The sequence below is a fragment of the Varroa jacobsoni genome, unplaced genomic scaffold (assembly GCF_002532875.2).
Source record: "Varroa jacobsoni isolate VJ856 unplaced genomic scaffold, vjacob_1.0 scaffold_1134, whole genome shotgun sequence".
NCBI classification, from domain to species: Eukaryota; Metazoa; Arthropoda; class Arachnida; order Mesostigmata; family Varroidae; genus Varroa; species Varroa jacobsoni.
This window is the reverse complement of record NW_019214036.1, coordinates 56,935-69,394: the sequence shown is the minus strand read 5'-3', so window position 1 is coordinate 69,394 and position 12,460 is coordinate 56,935. Positions and strand designations below refer to the sequence as shown.

Here is a 12,460-nt window from a genome sequence, read left to right as displayed (position 1 = left end):
AATCTCCTCTTTAGCTTTTTGTGATGAAGTAGCAGCAAACGCTGTCTTATTGACATATTTAAAAAAACTCGATATCCCTGCACATCCATTTTGACGAGAGGAGTTTCTTGCGTCTATGTGTTCAGTTAGCGTGCACTGGTACAGCGGGCGTATCCTGCCGACTTTGTTTGTAATGGTCGAGTTCGCTCGGAGTCGCATCTAAGTGGTTAGCGTTTACTGGATTCAAACAAAGCTGGCCTTGCTCAGTTAATCATGAATACAGGAGGAGACTTTAGGATACCTCAGGAGACTTATCGTTTCTGAGTTCATGCCGAAGCGTTTCTAAGCTGAAAGTGCACTACGGTGAAATAAGCCACGTGTAGGCTAAGTTAGACAGCAAGAGTTGAGGCCAAATAATAGACTATCCAAGACAGGCGTGACAGCCTTGAGATCTAACGTAACGCAGTGCAGACGTATCATCGGCGGATGAAAAAAAGAGTAAATGATTGAAAGAGTTCGTATCTAGATTAAGCGTGTGAGGAGTACTGATAGTTATGTCCTTGACGAACTCGGCCCGGCGTTATTACCCCTGAGGTTGTAGCGTGCGATATAGCGATAGGACGAGCACACAGTTAGCCACCCGATAAGAGTCAACATGCTGTAGCAAAATGGGACAAAAACGTGGGTAAATTCCACGCTGCCTTGTGAGCTAATGGAGGATTTGCCGGTGCCAAAAAGGAAATAGCTAGTATTTGGGATAAGCTAATAGTGCAGTTAATGCGTTTTGCATAGGAATTACTAAGAACAGAAGAAGGTAGACATTATTGGATAATAGGTTATTATAAAAAGCTTCTTTGTGTATGAGAATAAACCCTAGGGGTTTCGTTAATCCTCCAGAATTTTTTAGAATTATTTAAGTAAACTCCAATAAGCTGTAACGAGTTTATTAGAAACAGCAATAAACCAGAATTCGACTTGTCGCCTTATTTTATACAATGTATTGAGGTATGCAGCTCGAAGTGTTGCAGATAGGAATCCTTGTCACTGGTCAATATTTTTTTTTGTCATTTTAAAGTCCTGTTTAAATCAGGCAATCTGAAAAGGAAAACGCAAAGTGGCAGGAAAAAGCTTAGAGAAAATTTGTTTCTATACGCCCGAATCTGTATTATTAGGCTTTACAGTTTTATAACTAGAATCAAGTGATGGCAGTGAAAAATCTAAAACAGGTTTCTGTTGCTGGTTCATGTAGTTTCAGGTAAATCTGGTACAAGATCTGACGCGCACAGAGGAATAGAGCGATAAGGCATCGTTCCAATATTACGTTGGTAGAATTTATAAGGATGTACGGACTGTTTTCGATAGAAGCCCTTATTCAAAAAGCTAACTAGCGACAAGTAAATTCGGCTGGCTCGATATAAGGCCTGTAGAATCCTACCGTGACCCCATTGTACACCGTTGCAGATGAAGCTATCTAGTTTAGTTGTAGATAACGGGATAACTAATCTACTTAGTGCGTTTCACCCCTATATCTGTCGTCAAATCTCACACAAAGGCGATGCAGTGGGTTTGCACCTTATGCAAATTAGTCACTGAATACTCTGGAATCGGCCCTTTTGCCTGAGATACATTTCCTTGCCTGAAGGCCTTGTAACAGTGGAAAGCTTTCAGATATCCGATACCGTTTGGCTGCAGATAGTTGCAATTGTGCATATTTTGCGATACGCCCCGTGCCGGCGTGGGACGAGACACAAAGGTGTAAGCAATTCTATCTATAGGGTAGAGGTTGACGTTGAGTGTAGTTGAAGTATCAAGGTTACGACGAGCTCGTCGCCAGCTACGTTCCAGCTCGGAAAAATAATGAACAAATAAAGGCAAAAGTGAGAGTACAAAAGAAAGAACGGCCTGACGTGAACCTGAAAATTTCGAAAGACGTTTTATATTCATTTATGTGTTAAGTTGTGTGTGTAAATTTAGATAAATAGCGCGTGAACCAGTCGAATAAGTAAGAAGCTTAGATACAGCAGCGGTGTTTGTGTGTCTAATTCTCTGACTTCTTTTAAGGTGCGCAACAAATGTCACGCGCGCAATACATATGGCACAACTTCGTTCTTTTATTTGCGCAATATAAGCGCTGCCCTACGTGTTCATATGAGTGTGTATAAATATGTATTGCGTGCGGCACAACGTACCACATACCACACATCTATATGTGTTGGCAATGATAGACATCTCTGAACAAATTTTGCATGCGGCTGGTCGCTAGTTCTTCTAAAACAAAACCAAAAACTTACCATGGCCGAAGTAGGGCATTCGTCTTCAGGACATGCGCATCACTATGTCGTAGAGCCACACAAAACCCCGTCGAGATTGTGACTTTGATTGGCACCGCGAACCCGACGATTTGTTGCATTTCAGCTGAGTGCACGGTTGCTGAGGATATATTGGTAGGTTCCTACGCACGGAAATGTGACGAATGTCAGTAAGAAAACAGCTGTTAGAACCTTATACATAATCAAATTCATGGTAGCAAGCTATATTTTTGACCATTGTGGCCATTGAATGCTCGTTTCGGTGCTTAAATTTCACTTCAGGTACAAGACAATGTCTGTATAGGGATAATAAAACGAAGCGATTTGTTCGTGAATTTTCCTATAAACGCAGCACCAGCCCGTTTTTGATTTCCCGGCGACGACAAGATATTCATTGAGCGCAGAAATCAATCTCCGGCACGATTGATCGCGCGCTCAGAACTTAGATGATGTTTATTGATGGTAAAACCAAGATCCTAGGTGATGTCTTTGATTTGAATATGGTGCTCAATGAAGAAAATATCACTCCGCCAAATTTCTTCCATAAATACACGGAATTAAGTTCCTTTGGATAATCTAAACGCTGTAGAAAAAGTGCGTATATTTACTTAGTTGTGTGATAGGCTAAACGTTTTTCGGTACGGCAGCACGATCTTTTATTCGATCAAATTAAATTAGCCCTGGCCAGCTGGGCATGCGAGCATATTCTGGAACAAGAACCTGTTACCATCCTGCAGCCCAAGTACGAGTCCACTGTCCCACAGTGTATAGAGTATATATTGTGCAAGGTCTAGCCGATTTCAACATGATCACGTCGACCTGCTTACTTCCATTATTAATAAGCCGCTCCAGAATATTTTCACACGGACTTTTGATCGATTTAAGCTCCCGCGCCGGAATCGTAATCGAGTAGGTTGGCAGTTACGCTAAATACACGCGTCCCTCAAGGCTGTTTTTTCCGACACATCCAAGAAGTTTCATCCAAATATCTTTATTTAGATATAATTCCTGATCAAACTAAATATATACAAATTGCATATATATATATGTCATATTTTTTATATTACTAAGACCCGAGTTAATTATATCTCAAAGGTGAACTTGAGTTTAGCATCATTGTTCGTACATAGAGAAAAAAAGTTGTATGTTGTGGAAACCTAACACTCAGGACGCAGACGAAGCGAGACATACCATGCAAGTATGAAGTTCAAACCCTCACCTGTGCCTGCCGACATCCCAACAACTGCCATATCGTGAAGCCAATCGGTGAAATATTTTAGTAAGCCTGTTTACTGTAATAGATCATTATATCCGGATTGACGGTCCAAAAGTACATATCTCGCATGTAGCATTGCCTTGGCACCATGATAACAATGATTGTTTAGTTACTGAAAGGCCCAATTATTTAGACCTGAGTCCATAAGAAACTTTACGAATTCAAAAAAAAAAGTAGATACGCAGACGAACATGCAGGATTCGAAATAAGATACAACTTTCCAAATCATCTCTCAGGATTAGTAGACGTGGTCGCATCGCGACTAGACCGGCTGTAGTTACGAATAGTATCATATATGAACGAGTCACAAACGATGTTTTGTGACTGAAAACACAAATGTCCATTGTTTGATGATAGATAAGTAAAAAATGTCGAGAAACCGATTGGCTACCAGTGACACAAATCAGTTACTTTGGCATCGTTATTTGGTTACTAGCACATACGACATCCTCTGTTGTGTGACGTTTGCGAAGCCGTACCGCATTGTCTATAACCACCGTACGATAGCATTTTGTTGTATCGACAACAATGCAAATAAAAATTAACTTAAAAGGTAAAAAAAGATGCTCAGGCTTGTCGGATTGCTGGCGAAAATGTATGGTAAGTCCTGAAAGGTTTTTGGCTAAGGACGTTAAGTAAGAAAACGACTCGCGAGGAACATAACAATTAGATATTCATTTTCCTGTGGGCGTAGGTCAAATCATTATATATGTATATATATAAAAGGAAATGAGGTAGTACCTGAAAATCAAAAACCTGTCTACCATAGCCGTACGATTAATTTAGTCAATTTTTAAACAGAGGAACAGGGTAATGACAGCAGGAACGAGTCGACGATTAATGCAAGAAGTGCTATATGGCAAGTGTAAGTATGGCAGGTAAACTAGATAACAAACACGATTCCAATAAGAACAGTTTTAACAATAGCTCGTCTATTGTCTACAGCCCAATACCTGATAGACGTGGTTGATCTAATAGTTTGCCGAAACCCGGGTCTTCAGGGGAACAGCCATACTGTCAAGCATTTTTCTGGAAGACAACCTGTAAGCGACGTTGAACCAACTTCGCTCGCGCATCGCGTCATTTATAGAATACCAATAACTGTCAGATACTGTGAAGACCTAATATCGGGACGTTCTGGGTGAGCGGCAGCCCGTTTCACGGGGCGGATAAGGGTATAATATCGAGACATATCATTAAGGCAAGATGTTAGCAACACTCGCGATAAAGTGTATTTAGACCGTTCACAGAACCAGGCAGTAAACCTGGCCTACGTAAATACCTTGAATATTTTAAAAACCCTAAAAAAGACAATATTGTAGTATCGAAAATCCGATGCGGCTGATTGGAAGTAGAACGTCGTCAGATCTACCACAAGTCCAATATGAAAACAGGAGCTAGTACATTTGACCAGACAATCCATGTTTAAATAAAAGGAATATTGTTATTTGATACACTGTGAAATTGAAAAAGATTTTGAAAACGAATGCCAAATAGTATTTGATCAACGGAAACGAGGTCTTGTTTTGCATAGTAACATAATTAGCCCATTTAATTTTTGAATAATGAGTATTTTTGGTGGACATTAAATTTACAGATTCTGTTATGTTAACGTTGATATTTACGGGCAGCTACACCAAAATATATTCTTCTGCTGGTATTCTCTGTAGCCAAATGGGAACATCTTATCGTTTAAAACACTTGCCTGAACAGCATCGTATGTTCGCTATTGGAAGATCCGTCTTCAGCATGTGGTCCGTTTAATGCATATCTTTGGTAATGATTTTCCAACTGGCTCAGAAAATCAAAATCGCTTAAATGATCCAGCTTTGTTCCTTCTGTTTTTTCTGTCTCCATAGAGAAAGATCACTAAGTTCAAAACTTCATTTAATCAGCTTTTACTCTTTACCACAATTGTACCTTAAGCTTCATTTGCAAGAACACACATAGGTGTCTATGTATTATGCCAAGATAATTAATCCCATGTTAAGGAGTCTTTACACATGTAATACATGTTACCTAAGAGATTGGCTGCTTTGAAAAACAGCTTTACATTGTCTCTCACAACTTTTTCTCTATACCATACTACACCTAGATTTCTCATTTAGAACCAAGGTTAGAAGAGATGCAAAAAGATCGAATTCTATTTGAGTTTACGGGAAACCTATCGATGCCTAAATAAATCGAAATAATTAGAATATTGGCAATGTTAAAGAGATTTTTTTGGTGCGCTATAAGTTACACATGGCACACAAGTGACACGTGTTTATTTTTGATAAAACTAAATATAACTTTGATCGACGTTAGTTAAAAGTCCATAATTATGAGATGTAGCAGTGTGTGCTATAATTAATACCACTTTTAGTGCAAAATATAGAAGGTTTCCTATGTTACGAGTGGGGCATCACGCGTTATCACATGATAATGTTCAATTAAAGTAAACTGATCACAATAAATCAAACCTCCTAGGCTAGAGCACAGTAGTACAGGTAGTAGTTTTGTCACGGTCTGTAGAATGAATAGCGGTGTCGCGTACTGCACTGTAACTTGTCTTTCGAAGAAAAACTCTCAAAAAATTTTAGATCAACTAAAGCCTTTGGCCATAGTGCCTGATTACAAGTTGTGGTTTCAAGGAAGGACATATCTATTAAAAAGGTCGACCAGCGTTTCCACAATGAGGGCGTTGTAGTATTCCCGAGCGCTCAGGATTTTGATCCTGAACTTCCGCAATTGCTGTATTACAACTTGGTTTATTCATACTCAACTAGGTTTGCTGCACTGGCTTAGGGTCCTTAATAGCTAGCGACGCTGTTGGATGAGCCGCTTATGAGTGATGGAGTTCTCGCATCCTCGTTTTTTTAGTCTGCTGTTCTTAAGGGCAAATGTTTAAATCTTAAAATCGAAATTAAAAATAAATTAAGTGCGTTTGTTGTTAATGATACAATTGACAACCCTATCTTTTCTAGCAAGCGGTGGCAAGGTTGAAGGCATCGCAGCTGTAACAAACATGCACGCCGCGGAGTATCTAACCCTATAGAACTCGTCCCAGAACCCAGAACACATCGGAAGGCACTTTATGAGGATGAAAGCTTAATGTATTAATTTCTCAGTTCCTGGTTCCGATGATTCCTTTGACCGGAGTAATTCCCGGAGTGAAAAACTTCCTTGCTTCATCTGAGAAAGCGGTACTTATTTTCGTCGTAAACGCCCAGAGATGACCTTTTCCATTGTGACGCCCAGGTGACATTGCAGGCATTTCGACTAGGACCTGGCTTGTGAACGGCCTGTCAACTATCGTCAGAACTCTGGCGATTGCCTTTGAGTTCGTGTTAGGAAATATGTCATATATATAATATAGCCGTAACACTGCAAGAGGCTCGAAAGATATTCTGCGAGTTTCTTTTAGCTATTATATATTTTTCGCTGCAGCGTTCCTGTTCCCGACGTTGATCTTTTCTTTGAGTGATTTGAGCATCAGCGAAATCATACTCACGAGTGTTAAGGCTGTATTTTGTTAGCACCTGCGGCTTCAGCAAACAATATGCTCATCGCAGTAGTCATTGCTAACGTATTACCGGTGTACTCCTCATCAGGTCGAGGCAGGTAATTCACCCTGTGCTGAGCCGCACGTACACTACCGCTTTTCCCCACGTCAATGCGGATGGGCGCAACCTCCACATATAATGGGTCAATAACTGTATCGGACGCTATCACATCGGTCGCGTCAATTGCTTACCAGCTTCAAGTACACAGCGTATGAGCTGTAACTGCCAAAGGATACATAGGGATCTGTAGACTTTAGATGGCCGCAAAACCTGCTGCGAAAACAGCTCAATTTTTAGACGGCGGGTCGCTACGAAACGCACCGATTCAGTCATAGTCGATTCGCTCTGACCCAGCCATGGGCGAAGTAAACTTGCATTAGTGCATGTCAATAATTGATTAGTACTTTGCCAGGTTATAAAGCTACTAAGTAGTCGCAGATGGTTCAGGAACGTATTTCCTCTGTCCTCGTTTGGACTAGGCTCGTTCGCGAAAAACAATGATCTTACCCCACATATGTTCGACCGCTAGAATATTAAATGGGGAATCAATGACAGCTAAAGAACTGACACAAAAAATACCGCAATGCCTTTGGATCTGCATCGACGTCCTAGAATACGACACGCCTCGTCCATCGGTGGACGCCTTCGCCACCAGCCTTTCTGATGAACTAGCATTTCCTCACAAGAATCAATTTGTTCCTATGTTCAGGATTTAGCGTGTTGTACGAAAGTTCGGGCTTCGCAAATCCAATGATAATAAGCAAGCCGCATGTATATAGTAGTGATATTGGTTTTATAGGCACGCGCTCTTTGAGCCCTACGACAGCCAGACGCTCTCCGACAAGCCCGCTTGTCTCGAATGCCGTATTTCTAAACATAAAACTCATATAATAATTAGTAGTAAAAACATATAGCATACAATAATGCTAGTAGCGATTTGCAGCAAATCGAAATACTGCATTATGCTACAAATTTATAGATCTCAAATTTGTAGGCCGTCGAAGCTACATGTACAGCCTAGGTACACGCGTTCTCCTTCCGCGATGTAGAACAATTGTCTATTTTCACATAAATTCAACTGCTTCCTAAAGCAAAAATTAGTAGACGAGCATATCTGACCACATTTACAAGCATTAAGTAGACTTATATCCGTTACGGTAACAAAGATACCGGTGAACTACTCGTCATTAAGATGTGCTGGGACATCGTTGTAGTGGGCTCCTTCATGTCTCTGCATCGATGCCGGTGATAAGAATCGTGAATGCACCTGTTTAGGGTGTACAGATCAGAAAAACCAGATTATCGAAGACAATATCTATTATAAGTTCAATGCAAGTTCGAAGGTAGAGAAACGACGGGGGTGAACATTCATTTTCATTGAACTCCTTCGACACATCAGAAAAATTGGTCCGATCTCACAGTAACGGTGATTGATTACTTTATTCTTGCGTCTTCTAGCTATACAGTGTTAAAGAGTATGCTCTCTAAAATAGATTGTCATCATCTGATGATGTGTGTGAGTTGCTGCGCTAAGAGTCCAGGATCTTTGGAAGAATTTCCCTGTCGGTAACCCCCAAATAATGGCTTAGTAGATGTAGGGTATCTGTAACAATACTTGCAGGGTTACTTTAGTGAACGCGTGAAGAGAGAGCTCATTGTCTATCTTCGAGATGGATTGATATAGTAACATTTCTTAATTTCTAAACAAAGGCTTAATTTCTCGCCGGTGTAAGTGGCAGTTAATTACTAAAATAATGGTACGACATACGATTTGCTTGTGTCTGAACGCTCTCTTTATTTGTGAGGTAAAACGGTTATATGTACATATCGTAGGAGTACTTATATGATTATGATATATATATGTGATACGTGACCCAAATACTTGTATAGCTGAAGTCTATATCGGTAAGCATTCCTAGCTCTGGTTCGTGCATTCCAAGTCTAACGTACCGTAGTTCCTGCCATAATGACTACAAGCTACTGTATTCTGCCACAGCTTTCACTAATTTTCTCCATCGATCTACTCATCGAATTTAGCGTCTTCATCGGAGGTGTTGGACCGGCAACCTTCGCACGTCATTGATATATATCAATAAAGAGTATAAATAGTACCAATATTGTGGACGTTCGCAATTTCTGTGCTTGCAAATGTATCAGACTGTGATATATTATTATTGCCGATCGTCGGGACAAATTTAGCAGACTACAGAACCATGCGCTTCTACGGTTAAGCGTTCCGCCTTATATGATTCTAACACCTCGCCTTCGTGTCCAACCTTTTGACTAATCTTTCGGGGGTTCTTTATGGGGGGCAACCGTAAAAGTAGCATGTCCTGTAGACACATGCGTATTGTTTGCACAGCAGCTAAACAGTTCTAGCGCACTCATCGCTTTCCGTAATGAAGGCACCACCACTATCATCGAGCAACGAGAAAATACCGGCGCTTATTGTCCTTCGCCGTCGAAATGAAGTAAGAGAAGGCACTTACCGTGCGGTTCATTGTAATAGATTCAATTGAAGTAAGAATGCTGTTCTGCATCGGGCTTGTCGAAGCGGTGTTTTGAGACTGGATGCTCAAACGAGAGAGCAGTCACACGTCGTTATTCCGGCTTCGTTTTACCATTGGCCAGCTGCCAGTTACCACGCTAGCCGCTTACGATCGATGTTCCTGGCGTCGATTCTCTTAGTCCATTAAATCGAACTGCAAATAGATAAATATCGTATTTTAAGGTTGATCGAACGTACTGTTTTCGTGATCGACTGTTAAGAGAATTATAACATACTGACTTCGTTCATACATGGTGTAGCTGTACAGTTCCGCACTGACAAAGATGGGGAATGGGATAAACGCGCGGTTTCTGTTGAAAAAGACCTCTCGTCAATAAAACGCTGCTGTACGCATCCACGCGGTTATGGGGCGTACCAGCTGTTGGCGAACGATGTTTTAGCTGGGGTTTCATGAAGTCCGAAGAAGGTGCAAACATTTTTTGGCTCCTCTGCCGAGGCTCGATTGCATCGAGGCAAGGTGAAATTCTGACTGGCATCAAAAACATTGATCGATTGCTTAGCTTCAACAACTATAGATATTAATTGATTGGAAATAATTTCTTTAGGATTCAATAAAGCTTTTGTATGTACAGTGGTTTCTGGGTACGTGCCCTTTGTTAGCCACGACTAGCTCCCAATTTTAACACAGTCAGTTTTTCCTAAAATGAAAAATAACTTTGATTTTAAATTTGTTATCGAACAATGTGCAGTATCATAATCTGGTCATTTTAATATTTCGGTAAATTTTGGCGTCAATCTTACGTTTTTAACTATGTTTATTCTGCGGCACAGGCCACATCGCCATCAAAAATAACGATCGATAACAACAAGCTTACCGTATAGCGTTGCGAAATATAATAAAATCAAAACTTTTTTTTTTTAATTCGATTTAACCCAAGACCAAATATGAACAATTTGTGATAGACCGAAGTTCATGCAACTAATTACTGGGTCATTTAGATAACGGTTAGATTTTCATACCCAGCCAGTGCACGACCAGCAAAGTGGAACGGCTAGCAGCCTTCTGGTCCACGGGGACCATAGCCTCAAGAACATTTAATGTGCCTAAAGTGCCACAAACGAGAACATTTTACAGCAACTAGTTTACTATGCGATTGCAGTTTCTTTAGGCGTCGCAGCCCAAGCCCACGGTAGATCATTCATTGCAAATGGCTGTATGAGCTAATTATATCTAACGCAGGTTCATCCTCTGAAAAAACCGGTTATTTGCAGTATACACGTATCATTTTCCTTTTAGGTTACGAGTGCTATAGACAGTCCTGCCCCTGATCTCGGTGAGTATCAGAGACGCCCATTTCAATGCTTGACACTCTAGAATGTCGCTCTGAGGCACCGCACTTAAATGTTTCTAATGCTAGCGGTATTATCTAATTTACTATTATACGTTAAGACTAGTGCAAGTGACGAGATCCCCGTGAGTGGGTGTCGTCATAATTACTAGTATAATGCAACGTTATTATACACTTTGCCGCTCGGTCAACACTCTGGATATTATCAGCTCTTATATGCCAGCCATTACATGTCCCAGCAGTTGGTCGTGACATCCGTTCCTTTCCAGAATATATATTTCTTTTATGTGGCACAGGGATTGCGCCTGGCACTGGAGCATGTATTTGGTAAAACGCGAAGGACAGAAGAAAGAAGAGTTTGCCACCTGACTAAGCCAGCGTCTGGCCGGGTAGGACGAAGAGATGCCATATAGCTTGAGTTACTGTCAAAGCGTGAGAGACACGTGGAGAGAACGAAATAAGGCTTCGTTGCAAGGGGCAAATGGAACAGCAAGATAGCCCGAGTAGGAACAGCAAGCAAGAGGGCGTGACTTGGTCAAAAAGAAGAGCCATAACCGCGATCGGGTAAATGACAGCAAAGCACCATACTGAAAAAAAACGAGAATGTTAGGGAACTAGCAAAAAACGACAGCTTAAGTCGGCTTGTCGGCTTGGGGGAACAAACGGACACAAAGAAATCGCAGAGACTAAGGGACACTTGAGCAAGAAAATAAATAGTAAAAGAAGCCTTAAATGGAGCCGAAGTTAGGATCTAAGAAATATTTTTTGACAGGAAAGATTTTATGGAGCTTGGAAACGAGCAGTTCGACACAACAACAACAACAGCAACATCAAATCGAACAGACTTATCGTACATTGTAGCCTAGTGGTAACTAACGGGCACAAAATGGTACCAATATGGTCATGAACGGTAGAATTACCTACTTTTTGTAAAGGGGATTGCTCAGTATGGGAATACGAGTCTACGGTCGAACAAGTTTCTCTTTTTTATTTAAGACAAGGCTTCGTAAGCCGACACAAGTGTATATGCGCATTGAGCGTGGTAAATATGCTAAACACTTGAATCCATATAAACTGAATAAATTATTCAGATATCCTACATAGCCGCTCGCTTGTTCAGAGACTAAAAGTAATCTTTTTATAAGGTAGGCGAGTAAAGCAAGACCAACTGGATGCATTGGCCCATAGATGGACCTAAATGTTTTTCGTGTTTTACATCGAACCTTTAAGCTGTTAGGCATTGCCTTGGGCGGCTAACTCCCAGCGTGAAACGAAAGCTCACAGATAGACCTAAACCAAGTTGATCATACCCAAATCTCTGAATAACAATGAGATCGGTAGATTTACCAGATGATCCTACATTGACTGTCAGACAAGCATATTTTTATGGCGCCGGTTTGTAGCAGTAAAACTATCATAAATCTTCGTTAAGTAAATACTAAACAAGCTAAAATCAAAAGGCGCCTCTTTCGATTATAGTATCTTGATCTTTC

The 12,460-nt window shown here is 40.8% G+C and overlaps 1 long non-coding RNA gene across 1 annotated transcript; it reads right to left on the bottom strand.

Annotated features, from left to right (window-relative positions):
- Positions 1 to 989: 989 nt before the first annotated feature.
- Positions 990 to 9,806, bottom strand: LOC111266986 (uncharacterized). Its single transcript, XR_002684357.2, has 3 exons — positions 9,599 to 9,806; positions 2,271 to 2,431; positions 990 to 1,074 (listed from the first exon to the last, which is right to left on the bottom strand). It is a non-coding gene; the product is annotated as an uncharacterized LOC111266986 (long non-coding RNA).
- Positions 9,807 to 12,460: the final 2,654 nt, after the last annotated feature.